The sequence below is a fragment of the Passer domesticus genome, chromosome 14 (genome assembly GCF_036417665.1).
Source record: "Passer domesticus isolate bPasDom1 chromosome 14, bPasDom1.hap1, whole genome shotgun sequence".
Taxonomy (NCBI): domain Eukaryota; kingdom Metazoa; phylum Chordata; class Aves; order Passeriformes; family Passeridae; genus Passer; species Passer domesticus.
The window spans coordinates 12,730,406-12,754,570 of record NC_087487.1 but is presented as its reverse complement, the minus strand read 5'-3'; the positions used below and the strand labels follow the sequence as shown (position 1 = coordinate 12,754,570).

Below are 24,165 nucleotides of genomic sequence, written 5' to 3'. Positions count from 1 at the left end.
GCCGGCTCCAATGACCTCATCCCCAGCTGCCATTAATGTTCAATTAAGTGCTGAATAGTAGCAAAGGGGGGACCGGCCGGGACGTGCAGAGAATCCAGGCTCGGGCGCAGACTGTGAGAACCGGGCGGCCCCCCCGACCGTCTGGCCCCGGCCAGCCCCGACGGGGTCCCCCCGCCGCCGCCCCGCTCTGCACCGGGAGGTGCACTGAGCCCGTCGGGTCTCAGCCCGTCTGGGTTATTCCCCGGATCAGCCGCATTCTGAAGCAGAGTGCCCCCCCGCCGCGCCCAAGGTGGGTGTTTGGAGGGGGCGATGCCCCTCTCTGCGTTGCCGGGGCTGCTGTCACTCCCCCCGCAGCCCGCCTCGCCCGGCCCGAAGCCGCTCTCCGCCTGGCAGACGGTGTCAAAGCCCAAGTTCAAGTCCACGCCGAGGGGCTCTGCCCTGGGATTCCCAGCTCCTTTCCATCCTCCGCCTTTTGTTCGCTTCTGACAATTGCTCTTTATTTCTTACACACCCCCAGCCTCCCCCCCGCACCCCCCTCCCTGCCCGCACTTGGCACCGTTTAGCTGTCTGCCTGCAAACTTAACAACCCCGGTTCTTGGTATAAGCACTCAAATTACCCTTCTTTCTACATATAAACACGGCCCGGGGTGTGCGGCTCTCCCCGGCCGCGGGGTCCCCCCGGCCCAGCCCGGCTCCCCCGCACCGACCCCGGCCCGGGCCGGAGGAAGTTTCTGCTGCGGGACACGGCAGGAGAACACGAGCCGAACACAGAACCCCCGCTCTGCGTGGCTCCCCCGGGCTAGCGCTCAGGTAAGGGAACACACCCCCCACTCGCTTTTGGGGGGCTGCCTCTGCTTCGGGGCGTGATGACACAGCAGGTTTTGGGGAGTGATGGGAGGGTGTCTCTCCGTAGGGGTTCTCACATACTCCTGGCAAAAGCAGCCGTGCCTGGGGCACGCTGATGAGGAGCCCCGAGCCGACCTCCCCCGGGCGTGCGGACCCACCCCCGGCCGGGGTGCGGCGGGGACACTGCGTGGCGGGGGCAGTCGGAAAGCCAGGGGAGGTGGCCTTCCCAAACCTGCCTCTGCCCCGGCCTGCCTCTCTCCGCCCCCCTCGAGAGGGGAACACCCACCCGGGGAGCGGACCCGGGGCTGGGGGGCCTTTGAGGGCCGGCACCCCCCGGGCTCCCCAAGCACCGACACCCCCGGAGCCGCTGCCCTCCGGGAGGGGCTCGGGGCAAAGTCCCCGCCGAGGGTCAGCGGCACCGTCCCAGCTGGGTCACGCCTCTCTCCGCGCAGGTGTGATGACAGGGGCAGGGAAGGCCATAGCGTGACCCAGGGAGGTGCTGACCGACCCCACAAATAAACCCCTTCTCCTTCCCCTACCTGCGGCTGGGTGGTGCTGGGACAAACTGGTCGGGACAGGGCGAGTCTGGGGCCCTCGGGCAGATTTAGCTTTTCGGCTGATGTAATTATTTTCTAAGACAATTTCGCGTGAATGAGGGGAGGATAAACACACATGCCCCTCCACCTCCCGGGGCTAAAATACAGATAGCGGATGCAAGGAGCGAGCACACCTTCAGCGGGGAAGTGAGCAAGGTTTGCGAGAGCCAGAAAAGAAAGGAGGGGATAAGAGGCTGAGAAGGGCCAGGCAGGAGGAGGGATAACGGGTGGGGAGACAGGAGGGGATCCCCGAATCCCGTCCTCGAGCCCGGAGTAGCGACGCGGGCGCTCGGGGCGGGGCGGCCCCGCGGCCCGGGGACACCGGCGGGGCCGTGCCGTGCCCACGGCCGGGGCTGTCACGTCGCATCGCGTCACGCAGCACCGTGCGGTATAACACGGCGCCATAAGTGATAGCGGAACATAAGGACATAGGTGTTCTTTATATACGGACGGGATGGAGCGCCTATAAGGCTGCATTGCGCTGCAGTCGGGAGCTGCCCCGGTGCCAGCGCCCCGCGGGCTGCGCGGAGGTCGCGCTGTCCCCGCATCCCCTGCGCTGGGGTGGCAGCATCCTCGCTCGGAGAGCGGGCACAGAGCACCCCCGCTCCGCAAAACAGAGCCCTTCTCTCTCACGTGCGTGTTTGAAAATAGCGGCTTGGGCGCACCCCGGCGCCGTGGGAGAGGCCGCGCTTTTTTTTTTTTTTTTTTTTTTTTTGGTGGCTATTTCAAAAACCCACACTCGCACCAGTGCCTCCAATGTCCGTCCTTTCCGTGGGCCCGCACGCGTGAATGAACGCACGGCTGCTTCTCCCCACTGGTGCCTGGGGACACCTCTCGCCCCCCTCAGCAGAGGAACCAGGGGCGAGCCCCTCCGGGCACCCACCCGCGGCTCTGCACCCACCGGGGACTTCACACCGTGCCGCCGGACCCACGGAGGTCACAAATCGCCGGGGGCTCAGCGCCCGGGAGAGAGTCAGAGCCCCTTGGAAGGGTGGAAAAGATTTTCCCCCGCTGGGTGGGAAATCAAAAATATCCCCGTGCGTGGAAACAGTGAAGATTGGGGTCTGGGTTTGGGGAAAGCAGGGCAAAGTGGTGGGCAAAGGAGGGATGGAGGTGGAAAAGGAATGGGGAGTTGAAAAAGGGATGGAAGGGGAGAAGGAAAGATGGAAGGATGGAGGGGGAGAAGGAAGGATAAAGAGTAGAAAAGAAATGGAGGGTGAAAAAGGAGGGATGAAGGGTAGAAAAGGAGGGATGATGGGTGTAAAAGGAGGGATAAAGGCGGGATAAAGAAATGGATGGAGGCGAGAGGAGGAAGAATATAGAGTGGGAGAAGAAGGAATGTAGGGTGGAAAATGAGGAATGGAGGGGAAGAAGAAGGAATGGAGGGTGGAAAAGGAAGGATGGAGGGAGAAAGGAGGGATGGAGGGAGAAAGGAGGGACGGAGGGGGGAAGGGTACCGCGCCCCCGATTGGCTGCTTAAGCACAAAATCCCGAGGTGGGTTTGCGGGGTGGGGGCGCGGAGGGGCCGGGGACTGCTGGGGGGCAGAGGTGGGTGCTCGGGAGGCTGCAGGCCCCCCCGGCAGCCATTTTGTGGCAGTACCTGCCTTGGTGCCAGGGCTGGGCGGTGGGGCCGGAGCAGAGCCCTGCCCGACCCTCCCCGGCCCGGCGGGGCCGTGAGGGGCGCGGGGGGGGGAGGCCTCCACGCCACGGTGGGAAACGTATTACCGCGCCCGCCACGCTTGCCCATTGACAGAGATAAACATGCAAATGAGTCTCTTTGCATGTCATTAGCATACAGGCAGATTGTGGGGGGAGGGGCCGCAGTGTGCGCACTGCAGCGTGCTTTAATGCAACACCCAAACAGCCATTGCGGGTCTCTCCCGCCAGCAGCACCTGCGGCTCCCCGCGCCCCCCGCCGCGGGCAGTGGGACCCCATCACCCCCTGGCACCCCACGAGCCAGCACCGGGGCTGCCCCGCCGGGCACCCGGCCCGTCCAGCCTGCCCGGGGCTGCAGGGCACAAGGATAAGCAGGGATAAATAAAGCCAAACCTCGGGAAGCGGCTCTTTTTGGGGCTCTTTCTGTGTTTTCACCTTTTTCGTGTTCTTTCACCTTGTGCAGGGAAGGAAGCGGGCGGGGAGCCCTCAGCCGCCGCCTCCTGCAGCCCCGCTCCCGCCACCGCCCTTAATTGAGTGGGTTGGGTGGAGTGGGGAAAGGGAGTGACAAAGCCGACGAATTTGGGCAGGGAAGGTGCAGGGCAATGGGCACCGGGGGTGGGGGATCCCCACGGCTGCCGGAGCTGGGCAGCGGCCGGGGCGCGCCCCGCGGGAGCGCGTTCGCAAACGGCGGATGCGAGCCTGGGGGCTGCGTCCGCCCGTGGACACGGCTGCGACCGCGACCTCGCCGAGTGCCGCCCCGTGCGTGCCCGCACACACGGGTCGCACCCCCGCCGCACGCGTGTCCCCACTCGGGTGGCTGTGTCCCCATCCGCGGGGTGTGTGTGCGTGTCCCGCACACGCGTGTGAGCGCCAGAGCGGAGGGTGCTCGCACACGCCCCGGGTGTGTGTGTGCTCCTTTCCGGAGCATTTCTCCCACGGGCGAGCACCGCACCCACGGCCAGGGGCGTGCGGGGAAAGGGATGAGATGAGGGATCCCCCCCGGCCGGGCTTGCCCTCCGTGCCGGCCGTCCTGCGGCGAGGGTGGCACCGCAGAGGGCCCCGCCGCCGCCTCTCCGGGTTTTCGTTGAAGGGGGAACAGCTCCCGCGTCCTTGCGAGGACGGCAGGCGAGCAGCGTGCCACGGGCCGCGGGGCGAGGAAACGCATCCGAGGGGCAATTTAACCTCAGCGGGGAAAGGAGGGCACTCCCCGGGCACCTTTGTGTCTGCCTCCCTCCCCTAAATTCTCCGCACATCTGCGGGGACAGAGCGAGGAAATGCCCCGGTACCGCGGAGCTGGGTGCGGGCCCCCGGCCCCCCTGGCAGCGGCCGCTCGCAGCCCGGGGGGACCCGCTGGGGAATGAACCCCGGCCCCATTTGGGGGGCACGCGGCGGGGAAGGCACCCCCTTTCTTCTGCGTGCCCCCGAGACACGGCACAGCCCCAGTGCCACATCTCCCAGAGCAGCGGCTCCTCCCTCTGCAAAGAAACCGGTTTTTTGGTCCCGCAAGTGCACCCGATTTTTATTCTTGCAAAGAAACACACTTTCCATTCCTCCAAATAAACACGATATTTAAAAAAAAAAAAAATCTTGCAAATAAGCCCGATTTTTATTCTAGCAAATAAGCCAGCTTTTCTCTGCCCCGGTGGTTTATTTCTGGCCGGGAATGACAAGGCAGGGAGAGGACGTGGGGTCGGACCGGGCAGTGTTTTGGGGAGGGGAGAACCCAAACTCCTGCAGGCGTTGAGAAATTAAATCGCCCTGGCTCATCTCCGTGTCCCACCACAGAGGAGATAAAAGCGCCGGCGAATTTGTTTTCTAACATAATTTTTAAAAGCCCGAGTATATCCTTTGCCCGTATGTCCTCGGGAGACCGAAAATTCACAGAGCAGCCCCGTAATGAATTTTTTTCTGCTAAAAATTCCTCCCAAACTCAGTTAATAGATTGTGATTACAAATAATGCCGCCTCTTTTTTCAGCGACTAAGTATACAATTGGAAATTAGAAACACCGATGTTTTGGTATTATTATTTGTATTTTTAAATTATTATTATTATTATTATTATTATGTGTATGGTTCGTTTTGGGTGTAGTGGGTTTTTTTAAGTTTGGGGGTTGGGTTTATTTTTTTTTTTTCAAATAAACCTGAGATATAATTTTCTTAAGCTTAAGCAGCCTTTCAGAAGAGGACTCCGGATAAAATTCGGAGGTTCTGCCTTTTAAAACGACAAAAATGTTAGGCGAAGGTTCTGGGAGAAGCCCCGTAGCACGGACAATGCCGAGCGGGGATGACTCTGTCCGGCGTGTGCCACTTACGGAAATCATCCTTTTAATTTCAGTCTCGAGTGAGAGAATTCCAAGAGTCTGGAAAAGTGATTTATGGAGACCTTGAGACCTGCGGCCGCTGGCGCGGCCCCGGCAACCCCGGCCCCGGCCCGCAGCATCCCCCGAACCCGCTCTCCATCCCCCTGTGCCCGGTTCCTCCAGGATCAGGGCGGCAGGGACAGCCCTGGGCTGCCGGGCGAGGTTGGCAGCGCTCGGCAGGATTGCTGCCAGGGCTCTGCGGGGCACAGGGTTCGGCTCGGCTCTGCGGAGCCGGTCCCGGTCTCGGTCCCGGGCTGTCACCATCTCGTGTCGCCCACCCCAGGCAGTGCCCTCACCCGGGGCACCTCTGGCTGCGGCTCTGGGGCAGCCACAGGAGGGGAGCGCGGTTAACGAAAGAGGGCTGCATTTCTGGCAGCAGGGCCGCCTCTTTGTCGCTGGGATCGGGCAGGGCCACCCCCGCTCTCTGCCACCCCGTTTCACCGTCGGGGCACGGCGGGGGTTGTACCCTGTCCCCGGCAGCCCGCATGCCGACGAGGGCGGCGGAGGCTGTCCGAGCCGCTCGATGGTCACTAAAACAGCCCTCGGCTGCACTGCCGTCCCTCCCCACGGCTTCCGCGCACTGGCGGCTGTGTTTGTGCTGGGTGGGCTTCGACCGGTGCCAAACCACGGCCCGTCCCCACAGTTTGGCCCCGAGGCTCGCCGGCCGCTGCGGCGGGTGACCCCAGCCCGGGAACGCGGGGAAGAGGAGGGAGAGCGCAAGATCGGGCCGGACCTGGGAGGACCAGTCCTGCCTCGGCCCGTCGGGACGTGGCCGGGGGATGCGAGGGGACCCGGAGCGCCGCGCCCCGACGGCGGCCCCGCCCCTGTCCAGGGTCCTGAAGCAGCCCGGGGCCGCCGAGCCGCCGACGGGACGGGCTCGGGGCGGGGGGCGGCGGGACCCCGCGGGGTGCGGGTGGGACCCCTCTGTTGCGGGGAGGGACGCCTCGGGTGCGGGGCGGGAGGCGTCGGGTGTGCGGGGCGGGAGCCGGGAATGCCACCGAGGAGACGGCGGCTCTCACGGCGGCGAGACGGGCCGGCAGCTGTAGGGCCGGCCGGCGGCCCCGACGGCGCGTTTCCATGCGCTATTCTTCCCCGATTTACTGCTTGTCACCGGCAGCTCAATGGGGGTCCCCCCGTCTCCGGGACCTACGTTGCCTTCCCCCTCTCCCGCCCCCGCCGGCCCCGGGGCCGCGCGGAGCCGGGGCCCCCTCCCCACCCCCCGGCACAGCGCTCTGCCCGCCGGCCGCTCCCCTGCGCGGCTCCGGGGAAGTTCAAGAAGTTGCCTGGCCCCGCTCCCTCCGAGCAGAGCCAGCCCAAACACCAGCGCCTGCCCCGGAATATTTCACCGTCGGGCAGAGGGAAGGGAGGGGGGAAGACGGCTTAAATCCGCCCCCCCAAGCCCCTCGGGCTCTAATCTCCCATGCATCGTTACAACTGTCCGCAGCGAGGCGGGGGAGGCCGGGCTGCAATTAGCTATAGAGCCGCTCGCCTTGCAAACAGAGGGGCTCGGATTATTGCAAATTCATTTCTATTTTCCAGGCCAGCGCTTGTATTCTCTGTTAGCATAAGAATAGAGCCAGGCCCTGTGAACTCCTCCGACCTACTGACCCCTCTCCCCAGAAATGAATAGCAGCACTTTCCGTCCCCCCCCCTCGCCAGCCTCTCCAGCAGACTCGAGCCACGGCCTAAATTCCTAATCAGGGTAATTTAATATATCTTAAGCCCCTGGCTGCTTTATTTTCACTCCTTTTTTTTAGTTTGTTTTAGGCATTCACTGGCTCTCACCCCGTCATTAGAGATCCTTATTTGACGGATATAAGAAGCTGTTATGAGACTACAAGTCTCTTTTTATCTTCTAAATAAGCTGTGCTTCCCCGTAATTAGAATGGTGTTCCCAGCCTTTGAGGCCTTTCAGGGCCGCCTAACAAAAAACTTGCAGGAGCTGAATAATCCCGAAGTACAGACTGCCCGGGACCGGGAGCCGCGCCGGGCGGGGCAGGGGGTGCCAGGCGGCGGGGGCACCCACGCGTGGGCTGCCTCGGCTCCGCCCGCAAGCGCGCAGGGCCGGCCTCGCCCGCACCCCCGGGGCTTTCGCTCCCGCCGGGACAACCGCTCCTCCTTTGTTTGGGGCTCTCCTCCTCGCTCCCCCACCCCTCTGCCAGGGTCTCGCCGCCTCCCATCCCCGCCTTGTCGCGGCGTGACCCAGCCCCGCGGGACGGCCCCGGGTGTCCCGCAGCCCCGAGCCGTCGGGGGGATCCCGGCGGGGCGCGCCGCCCGCCCCTCATTGGTCAGCGCGGGCGGACGGGCGCGCTCGGGGCTCGCCGATTGGCTGGCGGGGCGGTCGGGCTCGGTGTCGTCACGGCTGCTCGACGGGGCTCCCCCGGGCGCGGGGGGCCGGGCCCCGGCCGGGAGCGGCGGTGCCCGGAGAGCGCCGTGCCTCCGAACGCGGGGATGCATAGGTGTGCGAAATGGATGGGGAAACGCCGGGAAAGTGGCTTTGGGATAATTAGCCTTCTTGATGTGGTTGGAGAGTTATCTAATCCAGAGGAGCCTAAAGGCATCATTACGGAGACAATATTTCAGGAAATCCAATTCATTGGAGCAAAAATATGACATTCATTTTGCTGGTTATGTTATTACAAATATCCTTCAAAGCCGACATTTCACACGCCCTCCCTCCCCCCAGAAAAAAAAAAAAAAAAGTGAAATAAAATAAAATAAAATAACCAGACTAAAAGCCCCAAAGCTATGGACTGGGAGCTGGGAGGAGGAGGCCGATGGCAAAGGGATCAGCCTTCAGCTTCCAGGATCCGAACGCAGAGGGCTGGATAGAACACGAAGGTCTTTGATGCTGGGGGGAGCTCCCGGAGGGGGGCAGAGAGCTGTGAGGGGTTCAGACAAAACAGCCCCAAATCCGGACACCAGCGCTGCGGCTGTCGGGGGGCCCAGGAGGCCGCCCCATGCTCGCCTTGCGCTGGGCTGCGCGCTATTTTCATTTCTCCCGCAGAGGAATTTGCGGTGCGAGCGGCGGGCAGCGGGCAGAGGGCAGCGGGCAGGGCGGCTCTGCCTCGTACGACCGATCTCGGAGCCGAGCGGCGTAAAACCACGGCCCCGCCGGGCACGGCTTCGCCTCTGCCGGCGCCGCCCGCAGCTCCGCTGCCCAGGCATGGCAAGAGCCAGTGCCACTGGTGATACTGGTGCCACTGGTGCCCGCCGGGGAGCAGCTGGCCGGGAAAGGCTCTGCCGGGCTCTCCCTGCCCGGATCAGACCCTTTCCTCTCGTGTTTAGGGCCGGGGACAGGCGCGGGGCCGCAGCCGGTGATGGGGTGGCTGTCAGGAGGTCAGCATCTCCCCAAATCCCACTCAACGAAATCCGCCCCTTGGAGCGTCCCTCGCCTCCCCCCCGCACCCCAGACCCCGGGCACCCGCCCTGCTCCCCGCCGGGGCAGGGACACGCGTGGGCCTCCGCCGTCCTGCTGCGCCCCGCGCGTCTTTTTGTAACGAGACGGGCAAAACCGGGCAGGAAAACTCTGCTTCCCGGCCCTGGCCGGCAGTCTCGGCGGGGCAGCCGGGCCGCCCATCCAGCTTCGGTTTCCCGAGCCATGCCGGGCTCCGAGAGGCCGACGCCGGCTCGTCCCGGCGGGGCGGCGGCGGGCGTGGGTCCCGAACCGCGCCCAGCCCGGCTCCTCCAGCTGCTGCCACGTCCCCGCTCCAGCTCGCAGCCTGGTTGTTTTGTTTAATTAAACTCAATGTCAGTGTTAATTTTCCGCCTGGCCGGGCAGCCCTGCCTTTGCCGGAGCCGGAGTTTGGTTACAGATGTCAACGCGCCCCATCGGGGCCGCGCCGAGCCCGTGGAGACGCGCTGCGCCGGCCACGCGTGGCCACGGGCACGGGTTCACGGCCGTGGGCTGCGGGACCGGGAGAGAGCAGGGCCCGGACCTGCCCGGACCCACCCCCGCCACCGGCGTCCAGGTCACTGCAGGGCGAAAAGGGTGGGCGCTCATCGCTGTGATGTGTGTCCTGTAAAGAGCTGTCCCGGTGTGTCTCGCGTGGATTTCCACGGAGAACGGGGAAACTGGTGACAATCCCTCCCGGCGGGGTGGGGACGAGACGCTGGGAAACCTGGAGGTGCGTTTTGGGAGGGAGGAGATCCTTCCTGGTGCTGCAGGAAAGAGGTCCCCTCCCGAGGTTCATGTCTGGCTCTGGAGGGTAGAAATGCTGCAGGGACAAGTGGAGGACCCCGGGCCACTCCCAAACCAATGTCAGCTCTGGAGATGACTGCCTCCCTCCCCAGAGGTGTCCCAGGCCAGGCCAGGGCACAGGACAGCGACAGGGAGGGGACACTTTCTTTCCTGCTCTTGCCCTACTTTCTGCAGAGCCCTCAGCCCCAGCTCATTCACTGCCCTTCCAGCAGCCAGGCAGCTCTCTGCTCTCCCCAATTCCTTTTCCAACCCTTCCAAACTTTAGGTGGCTGCAGTACCCCAGGTGGTTGCCAAAGCAGCTTCCTGTGCCAGGCATCCAGCTGGAGCATCCGAGCCCCTCTTTCTGCAGGCTGGACTCTCTTTAATTCCTCCTCAGCCTGCAGCTATTGCACAACTCCAAGATGCCTCCTCGCCCTGCCCTGCTGCCCCCCAGCCCCTGTGGGATGCCCTCAGTGAGGCAGTGACCCACACAGCACAGGGTGAGCCTGCTCCTCACCTATCCTGCCCTCTTCTCTGGTCTATCCTGAGCCATTCCTGACATGCCATGTGCCTCCTGGCTCTTGCCAGTGCCCAGGCTAATCTTTTCAATACCCACGTCTTGGAGCGCTCTTCCTCCATGGATGTAGCTGCTTCCTTGCCATGTAGGCAATGGATTTATTTTCTCTGCGCTCAACACTCAATTCCTCCTCCACCTGAAGGCCAAGTTCATTAGCACGATGAGTTCCTTTCCACAGCCCTCTACACCGTGCCAGGTCTTACGCTGGAGCAGCAGTGGATATTGTCCTGTGCTACTTCCTCCCTCCTCCCTGGCATTTCTGAAGGCTCACACTCCGCTCTGCTGCGGGGGCTCCGGCACTGCCTGCTCTGAGCTGGGAACCCCTCGGGTTTGTTATGCCACTTTGTCTCCTAACTTTTAACCGGTTATTCATTCCCCAGCTGCTTTTCAAACTTCCCTTCTCGGCAACAGGCTCAGCCTTATTTACCAAACAATCAGGTTTATTGCTGTTTCTCCCCATTCTTTGTTACCATTTCTATCTGTTTTCCCCATTAAACTCAGGACGTTGTGGTTTTCCGGACCCCCCGTAGAGCCCTTTTGGGGAAGTTGGCTATCCTCCATTCCTATTTACAAAGACCGATTCACACAGGAGGCTAAACTACAGCTACTGAAATAGCCATTTCATATTTAACTTCTTCTAAAAGCCTACCCTAAATCCCATCTTTTCTCACTGCCTGTTTCCGTGCATTTGACCAAGCTGTTTTGCAACCTCTCCTCCTGCTCTCGGAGCCACCAGGGCATCCATGCCCCCATAAGTCTGGGAGATTTACTGTGACATGATGGTAAGAGTATCCAGTGCAGGAGGGTCTTCACTGTAGGGGTTCAAACCATTTTCTTCTTCCTCCATTCTCTTCTCTGCAGATTGCAAGCCCCCAGACATCCACCTTTGGTGCTTTTTAATTGTTCATCATCAGCAAATCATTCCTAGAAATTCCCTTTGTCCTGCTTTGTTGTTTTATGTTGATGCTGGGGAGTTCACCTTGGAGAGGAATTGAGGATGGGATCTGGGGGCTATAAAGGGCCACAGCCCTTACATGGGTGACTGGTAGAAACAAGCCACAATATACCTGCCCCACCCTGATGGGGGGATTTACCACCTCTCCCTAAAACTCCCCACACAGATCCCTCTCTTCTGGTGGTTACCACAGTCCAAATATCCCAGTCCCTTTTCCAAGACAGGCATCACATCCCAGGAGATAGAGGATGGATGATGGTGGGCCCAAAACAGGAGAACTCGGAGGGCTGCGGAGCTGGCCAGTGCTGGTCCCTGAGGAGATCCAGCCCCTGGCATGTGTCCACCTTCTGCCTTGATGGAGGTGCAGGTGTGAAGAGGAGGAAAGCGGGCCCTGCCTTATTGGAGCCGCTCGTAAACAAAGCCACTTGAGTGGAGAGGATTCAGAGAGCCCAACAGCCGCAGGAAACTATAATTACGTTTAAATATTGTTAGCATCATTATCTTTTATCCGCCATCAGATTAAAACAATTATGGCATTTTCAGGAATCGTCCTTGGCATTCTCTTGACCGACGTTATCTGTCAGGCAGGAAATGTGATTTTCGCTTGGAGAGGTGCCAGCCACGGCGCGGCCGGTCCCACAGCCCCTGCGACGGGAGAAGCCAGCAGCCAGGGCGAATTCCCATTTCATGGGGGAGCCCACATCCATCCCACTCCCAGGCATCAGTCACTCCATCCTCGTCCCCGCATTACTCTGAATTTCTACCGATTTGCCTTGGGATTGCCGAGCGGTGGCGAGGGGAGGCAGAGGTGGGGACACCAGCCTGTGCCATCACCTCTGCCGGTGGCTGTGGCAGCGTGCCGGAGCGGGTGGCCTTGGCAAACACAGCTCCGTGCCTGAAAGCTGTGGTGAGCAATTTACCCGAGGAACTCATTTCAGGAGATCTAGTCTAAGTTAATTAAAGATGGCTGGCTGGGGTCATCGCCTTGGCAACAATTAAGGGCAGGAAAGACGCCTCATTAGTAATAGTTTTTAACAAAAACCATAATTTTTCATATCAAGACAATCCCGGGCATATAAGACGGGGGGCAGGAGGATGCTTTCTATCTGGCTTTCTCTTTCCCCACCCTGCCTGTGGGTTAGCTCACAAGGCAGGACTGAGAGATGAGAAAACAGGGTTGAGAGGAAAAGCCCCTGTGCAGATCTGTGTGCTGGCGAGGGTCTGGTGGCCAGTGGCCAGTGCCTGAGCAGCAGCACCAGGGCTGTGGAGAAAGGGGCACATGGATAATGGGGGTTATGCCTGGGGGGCAGCAGGTAAAATTCAGTTTCTTGGGAAGGGGAGAAGCCACGAGCCGGCCATTGCTGACGTGCAGGGGCTGCCTGCATATCCTGACCCAGGGAACACCGTGCCAGGCTGCCACCCCCAGCCACCGGCGATGGGGTTATTCCTCCAGCTGTGCCTTTGTTTTTTAATTTCCCCCTTGTACTCCAGAAATCTTAATGCCGCTGCCTACTAATGCCAGGCTGGGCAGAGCAGCTTTATTTTCTACTTAATTAACTGTCATCCAGTGATTGATCAATTAATGATGGAGCCATCATGGTAATGCTCTGGGAGCTGGTGCGCCGGGGCCAGGCCGAGTCATGTGCTCTCCTTCCCACTCCTACCTGCTCCGGCACCCGGCACGCTCCCCCCGGCACCAGGGCCGTGCCGACTTCTCTCCTGACAGCAAAGGACACTGTGACAGATGGAAAATCCCTTGCTCCCAGGAAATTTGGCCATTTACAGGGCAGCTGCATGAGGGGCTGGGGACCAGCGACTGGGGACCAGGAGTGATGCTCCTGCCCTGCCATCCCTGACCGGTGTCTGGGGGTGGCAGAGGGGCCACTTCCCTGCTGGACACAGTGTCTGCTGCTGTGTTAAGCTCTAGCCCAAGTATTTCTGCAGCTTCCCCTCGCCTTAGTGGCATTTTGGCTGATTTTGACCACCTGGGTGATGCTCTCACCGCTGACCAAAAGGAGTCAGGGTTCAGCAGAGCAAGCAGCAGGGCGGCTCTGCTCTTGGCCTCCCCCTTCTCCTCCAAAGTTGCACACATGGCTCAAACGGGAGAGATAAATATAAACTCCACTCAGATATCCATAGAAACAGAGCTGGAGATGGAAGACCCCATGCAGATAAAAACCTTTCTCCTTCCCACACGCTGCTATTCCCAGTATTATTCCAGAGCATTTTACAAAACCAGTAGAGCTGGGCAGGGACCAACACAAATGACCAATAAGGTGTTAGCAGGAAAATCCCGGAACGGGGGAAACACTTTTTCTGCTGAATAATTCATCTGTTATAAAAAACCCCATCAGGACCGTGCTTAAGAAGGGGTGAGGCTGCACCTGGAATAGTGGGGCTCGCTGGCACACACGTGCACAGGGCTGAGAGGGGTGCAGCGAGGAAGTGCTGCAAGTCTTGTCCTTAATTACTGTTTCCTCTCCGCGCCGTGGAAAGTGCTGAGATGCCGATTTGATGTGCTGAAAAGTGTCTGGCATCTTGTCATGCACCAGCCCATCTCCAGCATTCAACAGCTGGAGAGCAAACCTCCCCACGCACCCCCAGGTGTATTCCTGCACCTACAACATCATCCCGTTTACCCACGGATCGGCCCCGATGATAACGTGTTTGTTATCAGACAGCTCTGATGGCTGGTAGGAAAGAAACCGAATTGGAACCAAAGGGAACCAGCCGCTGCTCAGGGCTGCGTGTGCAGCTCCTCCTCCCCACCGGCTCCAGATTGAGTTGTTTGTCTCATTACATCCCTGCACACACATCCGCACCCACACACCGACACATATATAATCCCGTGCGTACAGCCAGGAGAAAACCTTATATAGTATTATAAACATCATGCTATTTTTTGAATTAAAGCTCAAAACTGTTCATTGGAGATGACACACGCAACACGTTCAAGCCCAAGAATAGGTTTGGAAGCAACTCGGGAAAATATCAATATTCTCCAGCGTTTCCTTACATCCCAAAACCAATCCAGCATAATTTCTGCTATCAATAATGCATGTTTACAGGGAGAAGACATTCAAGGAGGCCCATGGCTCCAGCCCGTCCTCCCTTTAGGGGTGACGTTTCTGCACTTCCCTGGGCTGGGAGAAAGATTTATTTCACCTATCCTTATGGCAAGGAAGCTGTTTGCGAAATTAATCCCCCTGGGAGTTTTTTGGGCGAAGAATAGAGCCTTTTCTCTGCCTGCTCGGTGCCTGGAGGTGCTCAGTGGTGTGAGGTGTGGTGTGCCAAGAGAAGCTTAGGCAGTCCCTGGGCTCGTGCCGGCTGCTGAGCTCCCACATGTCGTGGCCATGTGGAGCCTAGAAATAAGCTGAGGTTTGGGTGGCACGGAGGGGTTTGCAGTGTGCCAAGGTGGGGGAAAAAGTGGGGGGTGGGTGGCAAAGCAAATCTCCCTCGTAGTCACACAGGAGAGAGCAGAGAGCTGGAGAAATTGTGAATTCATTTGGAAAAGTAATGGCTGAGCACCCTCAGCATCTCCCTGGCTTGTCTCCCCCTCGCTGCACCCTGTGTGAGGCAGTGGGAGCTCGGCAGATCCTGGGGGGCTTTTGTAGGACTGACCATGGGGAGGAGGAGGAGAGACCACGGGGGAGGTGAGCTGGCTGCTCACCCACACAAAGGGGCCCGGAGCAGTGGTGCCCAGCACGCCCTGACCCCATGTGGGGCAGTCAGGAGGGCACAGATATATTGTGGCCAGCTCAAAAAGATGGTTCAAGACAGAGCTGGAGCAATTTAAAACCAATTAATAACTGTAAACTGTCCTGGCCCCTGCTGTTCATTAGGCAACCACAAAGAAACTTTATTTTAGAGTTGCAAAACTCTTTTTTTTTTTTTTCCAGAGAGAAACTTTTTAAATATGTAATTGGCTCTGGGAACCAGGACCCAAAGGGGTTGCAAAAGCAAGGGAAGCAATTGCCTTAATCAGTCCAAGATCTCTGATTTATTTATGTATTTATTTCTATTTCAAAGCAGTGCTGCTCATCATATCAGAGCCTTTAGAAGCACAATTATTCTCTCGACAGAAGAGCTAACCTAGGCTGCGATTATTTGCCTTTCTGAAAGGCAGCGGTTCCCCGTCAGCCGTCCTTCCCACGAACGCGGTCCCGCTCCCGCATCTCTCCGAGCGATTTTAGCATCTGAGAAACATTCCCCCCAGCCTTCCCATAGCCACAGCCTGCCTGAACACCCAGCCTTTCTGCCGAGCTTCCCAGCTTCAAAGAGTGGGGCGAGCGTTCACTAAATAATGATTCTTTATTCCTGTTCTTTGGCTGCTTTTCAATCGGTGGTCGGGAAACGCGCTCACGTCTTTATGGCTTGTAAAAGACACTCGAGGTCACAGGTGGAAGGAGCTGGGCAGACCCAGCCCTAGGTGGGTTTTGGAAAATGGAGGTTTGCTTATGTTTCACCCCTGAGAAAAGCTTTATTTCCAGGCTGTGCCTGGAGCTGGGTTTGGAGTGGGATCGGGGTGGAATTCAGAGGCGATGCTCTGCTGGCCTGCAGAGACAGAGGGTGTTCCAGCAGCGGAAGGGAACGAGTGGAAAAACAGGAAAAGAGGGAGCTGTCCTTTGAAAAGAAACCTTCTTGAAGCTGCAGTGGGATGCCCGGGGTTGGAGCAATGTCCCAGGCCCTGGCTGCCCACCCCGGGAGCGCCCATGCACAGGGTGGGTGGGCAGGTCAGCGCTTGGGATGGGCAGGCTGGATCCTGCGAGGTCAAGGGGGACACTGGGGTGGATCCTACTCCCTTCCCTCCACCAGCTGCAAATTTTGCCCCATAAAGAGACAAATCCCTTTTCAGTGAGAGCCCTGCAAGGATCCCCATCTCGGGGGGCTCGGCTGCCCCATCCCTGGAAGGTTCCCATGGCGAGCAGAGACACAACGCCGTGTCCCCAAGCCACCACGGGGCTCCTCCGCAGCAGCACGAGCCATCCGTGGGCTCGGGAGAAATCCTCGCGTGTTGTTTCCCCCCCATCCCCGTCCCTGCAATGCATATTTTGCGAAGGTTTAATTGGCAGCAATTATTAACTAGCACAGACCCTGGAAACCTGCCAGTCAGGAAAATAATGAACCATTTTAATACACATTCAGCCCGTAAACAAATGTGGCTGCCAGAGCCATTGCGGCCGCCTGGCACTGGGAGAGGCAGCACAGAAGATCAGCAGGGAGACCCAGGGCAGCCCCACCGTCCTTCTGGCACTGGGCGAGTGTCTGTGTCCCCAAGGCCACCTCCTGTCCCTGCAGGAAAGGCCTCACCTTTCCCTGGGGGCTCTCCATGGGACCCTAACACTGCCCTGAAACAGCAGCATCAGTAATGGAATGGAACCAAGCCTGTGTACATTTAAGGTGTAGATTTGGGCTTTGGGATAGTTTTGGCGGGTGGAACGGGGTCTGTGCTTTGGGAAGCGGGCACAGGAGAGACCCAAGGCTGAATCCTGCAGAGCATCCTTGCTCCCTGCCTTGCCCTGCATCCCTCCCTTGCCCCCACGAGCCCAGCTGGGGTCGTGGCCCCTCCACCCCGACTCGAACAGGCACAGGCACAGGGAACAAACCCGCTGTCCCCTGGCAGATCCCTCCTTTAAGCTCCCAGACAGGCTTCCAGGGCACTCAGACAGTGGGCAAACAGCCTCTCTGCCCGCTGCAGGCAGGAGAATGAGATGCTGTGTCCCAGAACATCGCTGGGCACTGGCATCCTCCTGCACCCCTCGGCATCCCCCGGCACCCAGCTCAAAAAGGCAGGATCCCCCTGCTAAAAAAAAAATATGTGGGACACAGGCTTGAAATTTTTTATTCAGGGAAATATTTTTGCAAAGGAGCCGCTTTAGGTTTATTCTACAAGGGACACATTTTTCTGTGTTATTTTTTAATTTTCTCTCTCTCCTTCTTTCTCTTTTTTTTTTTTAATAGTAAAATGGGCTGACGGTTCTTTTAACTTTCAGTAATTTGTGGAAATTAAAAAAAAAAAAAAAAATCATTTGCAACGCGACCCAGATTTAAATGGCACTCTGAAATGGATGTCGCCTGGCTTTGTTTTTTTTGCCTTTTTTTTTTTTTTTATGAACTCACTCCCAGAATGGTGAAAAATCTCTCAAATCTAGATCATGAAACTGTAATGAATTGTTTTCCTGATTTTTTTAATGTTCTTTACAAATAATTATTCTGTATCTGAAAGGAGATTAAAATAATCTTCGTTTTACACATAGCTCACAGATGCATATTTTACCATTGGAAAATAAAGTAAAATAGTATAAACCAGAGAGACTTAAAATATATAAATTAGTAAAAAGGTGGAATCAGCTCTTTCCTCAGGTTCATGTGTGTAAAAAGGCATTTTTATATCTTGCCTGAGCTAAGACTATTGCTGCCTGCTTTCAGAAGTGGTTTCTTCCCTTGAATTAAGTACCAAGGTAGTAAAGATACAGTATTTATAAGCCAAAAAATAAAGCAGGCACAATTTATTAAACAGCTACAATGTGACAATAAATAATTTTAATGTCAATCAAAATCGGATTATTGTCACTGAAATTTGGATTGAAAAGATAAAAGCCTGAAAGGAAGAATTGAAATCCAACACTGGAGACGATTCCAATATCTTTGTTCCTTGCAATAAATATTTTGGGTGAGAGTTTAAACCAGCTCATTCTTAATTTGGGGGAAAAAAGGTTGAGTGTGGTAGACTTTTAAGAAATATACTAAGAAAATATATTCGTGTTTGGGATTGGTGAGAAGAGATTTTTTTTTTTTTGTGAAAAATAAAACAATTTATTTTATTGTATTTTTTAAAAAACTGCTTGGGTTTAATTTTCTTTTCGGTGTCAGGCAGTGGTGGGAGAGGGATGCTTTTCTTGAGCCAGTGAATATTCTCCCTTTTTCCTCCTATTTTGGAAAACCCAAACTCAGCACCTCTTGAATTAAATTTGGGCACAGCCGCCCATGATTTGGGTCGGGCATTTTTTGGTGCAGCTGCACTCCAAAGGGCAGGGAGCCCTGCCTGCCGTGGGGTGCTCTGCTCCCACACAGCCCCAGCCCCAACTCCCTGCTGGGCCTGGGGGCAAGGGCCCGTCCCAAAACCCTCTCTGCAACATTCCCTGGGCTCCCAGGGATATTCAGAGGAGTAGTATGTGCATCCAGGGTGAAAAAAGCCCTTTCTCAAGGTGGTAAAAACGGCAGTAATTGCCCTGGTGGGGAGCAGGGCGTGTGGCAGAGTGGAGGCCAAAACAGAGCTCTGGGAGACACATCCTCATCGCCTATTTTTTAACCCCAAGATGAGGATGATGAGGATGGGGTGCAGGCAGGGCTTCTGGCCTCTGCTGGATTCCCCTGAGGGGCTGAGACCCTCTGGGCAGGAGAAGGGACCCTTCTGGATCCCCTTCCTGACAGCACTGCCCAGCTGCCTGCCCGCTGCCGGCTCTGCCTTGGCACGGCGTTCAAACCGTGCCTGAGCCGGCAAACATCAACTGGAGTGGCCGAGGCAGAAACACTCCCTGTGTCTCTAGGGCAACGTGCTTGTTCTGCATCCCAATAATGCCCAATCCCTCCTTGAGACAAAGCTCCCACTTGTTTTTACAGGGATTTAGGTGCACGGTATAAATAAATGCACCTATTTATATATATTTAAAGGTGGGCATGTGCACACCAAATTAATATCCAGTATTGGTGTGAAGCCAGGGTGTCAGAACATGCACGGATGGAGGTGTGGGCTTGGAGTGGGATGTCTAAGTTTGTCCCCGGAGCGGCTGATGGATGGACAAGGAGGAACGGGTGGTTTTAATCAGCATGTGTGTGTGTGTGACAATAGTTGGGTGAGGAAGGGGACCTGACACCAGCATCCTTGATTTGTTATAAATCACACACATAAAAAATTGGGGGGGGGGGGGGAAATTAAATCTTGGGGATCGCAGTGCTTTTAGTGCCAACTCAATCCCCAAGCTGGAACAAAGCTTTGCCAGCCCTGAAATAAATGATGCTTCACCTAATGGCTCTTATCCCTTCCCCACTGCCTCCGAGCAGGCAGCTTTGGGGTTTGAACGATGCTGACGTGATGAGAAGCAACGTCTGGGCCTGGTGCTGATTTTTAGCAGCAAAGGTAGCCCTGCCAGGTGGGGTGGAGGCCCTGGGGGACTCGTGGTGGGGAGGGGAGGCTCGTCCCCATGTCCCCAGGTCCCCGCTCGGCCGTGGCTTCGCTGATGCTCCGCAGCCGCCGGGCTCCTCTCTCTGCTCAATTGCACAGCGCGCAAATGGAATCGCTCTCCTCGCTGTGTTTGTGGCCATGGGAGTGGAAGAATTACATTGGGCTGAAAATAGTATTTACTTTTACTGATTGAAAAATAGATGTTAGGAAAAAAAAATAAAAAAAAAAAAAGCAAAAGCAGGAATTGAAACTATAATTACAACAAACCATATGTAAACTCCCAGGTAAACACTGATTATACTGTGTCATTTCAGCCAGACTTTATTAGCGAGGGAAGAACAGAATCTTCTTTCTCTCTCCGCCCGCGGCGGATGCAGCACGCAGGATCCCACTGCCTGCCATTTGCAGAACACTTTTCACCCCAAAAAATCTCAGGTTCGTGGCCTGATCCTGCACAGCTCTCATCAGCTGCGTTTCCTAGGTGAGCCGTGCCATTCCCCTCGCGTGGCTGCACAGTGGGGCTCTCAGGGTGCTGCTGTGGGTGCAGGTCTGAGCTGGGGAGAGGCAGGGAAGGGACTGGAGGTGCCAGGGGAGGAGAAACTCAGGCCGTGGGACCCAGCCTGATCACTCCTAGAGTGGGATGGGATGGGATGGGATGGGATGGGATGGGATGGGATGGGATGGGATGGGATGGGATGGGATGGGATGGGATGGGATGGGATGGGATGGGATGGGATGGGATGTCCCCCCATCCCCTTTCTCTCAGGCAGTTCACAGGCCCAGCTGCAGGAGGACAGGGCTGGCCAGATCCATCCTTGGAGAAAAGCTGGAGGAGATGAGTGGCTGTAGCCTTGCCAGGCCCTTTGCTTGCTCCCTATCAATGGAGCCAGACCCCCTTTTTTGGGGAGCTGCATCCCCAGAGCCCAACACCCCAAATGCAGGAGAGGAGCATGGTTGGAGTGTTGTTCCTGGACATCTGTGTTACACAGCATCCCCTGCACTCACTGCCACGGCACAAGGTCCCACAAAACCCCCAAAATCTCTCCTCCCTGCCAGGTCTGGTGGAGACAGAGCAATGCCATCACGACGTGTCAGTGTCCACCGTGTCACTCTCAGGACACCTCAGAGCAGCTGCAGCATCCCCTCCTCTGCCCTGCGGTGCCAGGGTCACCCGGCAGCACCGTCCCCTTCGGATGAATATTTGGGCAGCTCTTGCCGCGGTTTCCTTGCGGGGTGGATGAGATGGGAACGGAGGGGAAGAAGGAAACCACGGGTAGCGTGAGGAGCGCCAGGTATCCTTACACAACGGGGCTGAGGGCTCGGCCGCCTTACAGCTTTGCCATAGTGGCACCCTGTGGCAAAACGCATTACTACAGCTGGCAGCGACTCCGGAGGGGGACCCGGCCCGGGGGGCCCTGCCCCGGGGCTCCCAGCCCGCGGGGACACTGCCACGCAGGGATGGGATGCGGGGGGCCGAACGGCCCGTGCTGCCCTCCGCGGTGACACCGCAGCCCCCCGAGGCGGGTACCACCCATCTCCACGGGGTCAGCCAGGATGCTCATGCAGCCCAGACATCCCCCGGGATGGGGCAGGGACACCCCTGGCCATTGCAGGCTCGCTGGCCATTGCACGCCGCTCGCTTGGGCTTTTCTGGCAGCATCCGAGCGGCCGGGCGGCGCGGGCTGCGCGGCGATGGGAGCGGGGGGTGTGTGTGTGTGCGCTGGGTTTCTCCTCCCGGAGCAGACCCGGAGTGACGGAGCGAGCTCTTTGTCTGCCTTCGCCTGCCTGTCACGGCTCCCGGCGTTTCCCAGCCACCTTGCACGGCGCGCAGCCACTTTGGCAGGAGCTGTCTCGGAATTTTAATGCGGCTGATTAACGCGCCGCGGTGTAAGCGTGGAGCCAGCCGTACCCCTTCCCCAGCCTCGCCTTTTGGGGGAATAAATAACCAAACCCAGCCAGGCACCCCCGCGCACGGTGCCTCATCCTGTTCTGAACTGAGCTGGAGAATGGGACCGAACTGGAGGCAGGAGGTGATCCCAAAGGAAGAGATGCTGATGTCTGTCCTGTGTCAGCCCAGAAAGCTGAGGGGTGTAGCAGAGATGCCTCTGCCATCCTGGCACACCGGTGACAGAGGTGGTTTTGGGGCACAGGGATGTGTCAGGGGTGGTGGCACTGCATGACACCACAAGGAGTTTTGGGAAGTGTCACCTCTCCCTCTGGGAGCAAGGGTGAGCAGTGGAAAACTCCAGGCAGAAGGGGAAGGTGAAGGGGGAGAGGGTGGAGAGGAAGTCTGTGTGTGGAGCAGGGAGAAGATGGCTGAGCAGAGCTCTGTGCCACCCAGGAGATGACGAGGGGGAGTTATTGACACAGAGGACACATTGCTAAATTTTCAATCTGTCCCTTTCTTAGGTGGTGTTGACAGAAGAAGATGGGTAGGAGATTTCAATGGCAGGCACACGTGTCCCAGGAGAGGGTGAGACACCAACAGAGATGGAGCAAGAAATGAGCCTTGGACAGCTGCAGGAGAGAAACCCAAACCTTCTTTGGAAAGCAGGGTCACCTGCAGGCTGGGGGCACCTTATGAAACACCCATCCCTCCAGACATCTGGGAGCATCAAGCAGCCACCAGGAGCTGGCACGGGTCCCATCAGCACTGGGGAAGGTGCAGAGCAGAGAAATGAGGGAGGGAGGTGCTGCTCAGGACCCACCACGCCGCTGGGATGTGCCCACGGATAGAAGGGGAAATGTGGAAGGGACAACAGGGAACCAAGAGAACACAACAGCACCTAAAGGAAAGGGTGAAGACTGAACGTGTGAAACAAAGGTGGTTTGGGCTCAGATGGGAGAGAAGATCCATACCTGGAAAATCTCCTCCAGTGGGAGATGATTTCAGAGGAGTTGGAATGTTTGACTGGCTCAGGATTTGCCTGGGAGAGGTTAGGCTGGTGTTTCTAGCGTGACTGCAACCAAGCCAGCTCTGCTGGGGCTGGCTGCAGGGTTTATTCATGGTGGGGAAGGAAGGGACCAGCTGACTTTTAGATGCCCAAAAGCATAAAGAGAGGGTTTCATGATCATGGACAATGACCATACTACTTCACCTCAGGGCTTTTCAGATGTTAGCCATGCCCCAAAAAATTACATGATGAAGAAAGGGGGAATAAACCCTAGTGCAAGCAAGGCAGCACAACCTCCTCCCCTGTCTTAGAGCTGCCCTTACTAGAGGCTCAACTGATCCTATTTTTGGGACCTGAGAGGTGAACTCCCAATGCAGAGCAAACATCCCTTTATGGGGGTCTCTCTTTTCACCCTTAGAACAGAGACCCTCCCATTTCCTTCTGCTGGGTGCAGCCTCCTGGTCCCACCATCACAGCCTTTTGTCCCAAGCAAGAGCTTCCTTGGGGAAGGCAATTTCATGGCCATGCACCTTCCCTGGTTGTCTTTGGGTCTGTGTCCCCTCTCCAGCACCCCTTTACCTATTAATATCCTTTGACTGTCCTCACACCTGCAGACAATCTGGTCCCCAACCACCTCCACCTCCCCCCTTCCTCAAAAGCTTCCCTCAGCTGTCTTTAAGTCGTAGCTGAAATCTGTGGTATGTAGGAGGAGAAATTCAGTCTGACAGCAGTTTAAAACACCGCACTACTTGGCAGATTTAAATGCTATTTTAAATATAAGCTATGACACAACGGACAAAAATAGCATTGAAAATACCCTGTCATGTTCCATATTGCGAGGAATAGGGAAGCAGACCAGGCTAGAAAGGAGCAGAGAGAGGGGCCAGATGGAGAGGAGAGGTTATTTTGTTTGTTTTAAAGAAACTGGATAAATGTATTTTGTATGTGACTGAGTAAATGTGTTTTATAGAGCAATGAGCCAAAAAAAAAAAAAAAATAAACCTTCTCATGAAAAATCTACATATTTTATTTGATGTGGGATCTGCCAAAGCAGGTTTGCTGCTGAGAGGATATGTTTGTTATCAGGTTGTTTTGGAGATGCTCAACACCAGCAGCCACCAGCTATTGAAGGCTACTTGGTCTCTGCTAAGTCTTTTTCTTTCCTTTATTTATCTATGTTTTAATAGGAATTTACTCTTCTCAAAAAAAAAAAAAAAAAAAAAAAAAGAAAGAAAAAAAAAAAGAAAAAGCCATCCCAATACCTGGAAGTGACTTTTCACCTGTGACTCCCAGCTTGGTGACCCTGCACTGTAGGAGCTGATGGATTGCAGTGCTGGGAGTGTCCCTGCAGGGTCAGCCCCTGTGACCAGGAGGGAGGGAGGGCTGCAGGCTGAGCCACCACTGACTGCCCAAGGTGTGTGGGTGTGTGCCTGGGAAATCCTGGGAGCTGCAGGACCTGACCCTGCTGCATGGCTGCTTTCTGGCATGGGTAGGAAGCATCTGGAGCATCTGAAACTGCAGGGCTGCAAGGAAAGGTTTCGTCATCATTTTTCCTGAATACAAGCACTGCTCCAAGCTGCTCTCTCATCACAGCATCTTCTCCCCCACCCCTCCACACACACTGTCTTACAGGGCAGGGCAAACATCTGGCCACACTTTGGGTTTGTCTCATGGGGCTGGGTTTTGGCTCTTTCCAATCCCCCAGTATAACCAGCAGTAAATCTGGTTATGAGAATGACCTGAGAAGGGTCCAAGAGACTGGGGAGAGGTCAGAATGTGAGCAAGTCTCAGGCTGCAGCACCATGTGACACCCTGGAAAGCCTGGAGACAAGGGTTAGTGTTCCACACTAGGCTGTCCCTACCTGGGGAGAGGCACAGGGCTGGCACCCATGGCACGGAGGTGCCAGGTGCCAG

At 57.0% G+C, this 24,165-nt stretch overlaps 1 long non-coding RNA gene across 1 annotated transcript; it reads left to right on the top strand.

The window, feature by feature from the left end:
- The first annotated feature begins 428 nt into the window (after positions 1–428).
- Positions 429–23,267, top strand: LOC135280709 (uncharacterized). The gene is made up of 4 exons (XR_010347564.1): positions 429–810; positions 19,672–19,838; positions 20,414–20,649; positions 21,767–23,267. It is a non-coding gene; the product is annotated as an uncharacterized LOC135280709 (long non-coding RNA).
- Positions 23,268–24,165: the final 898 nt, after the last annotated feature.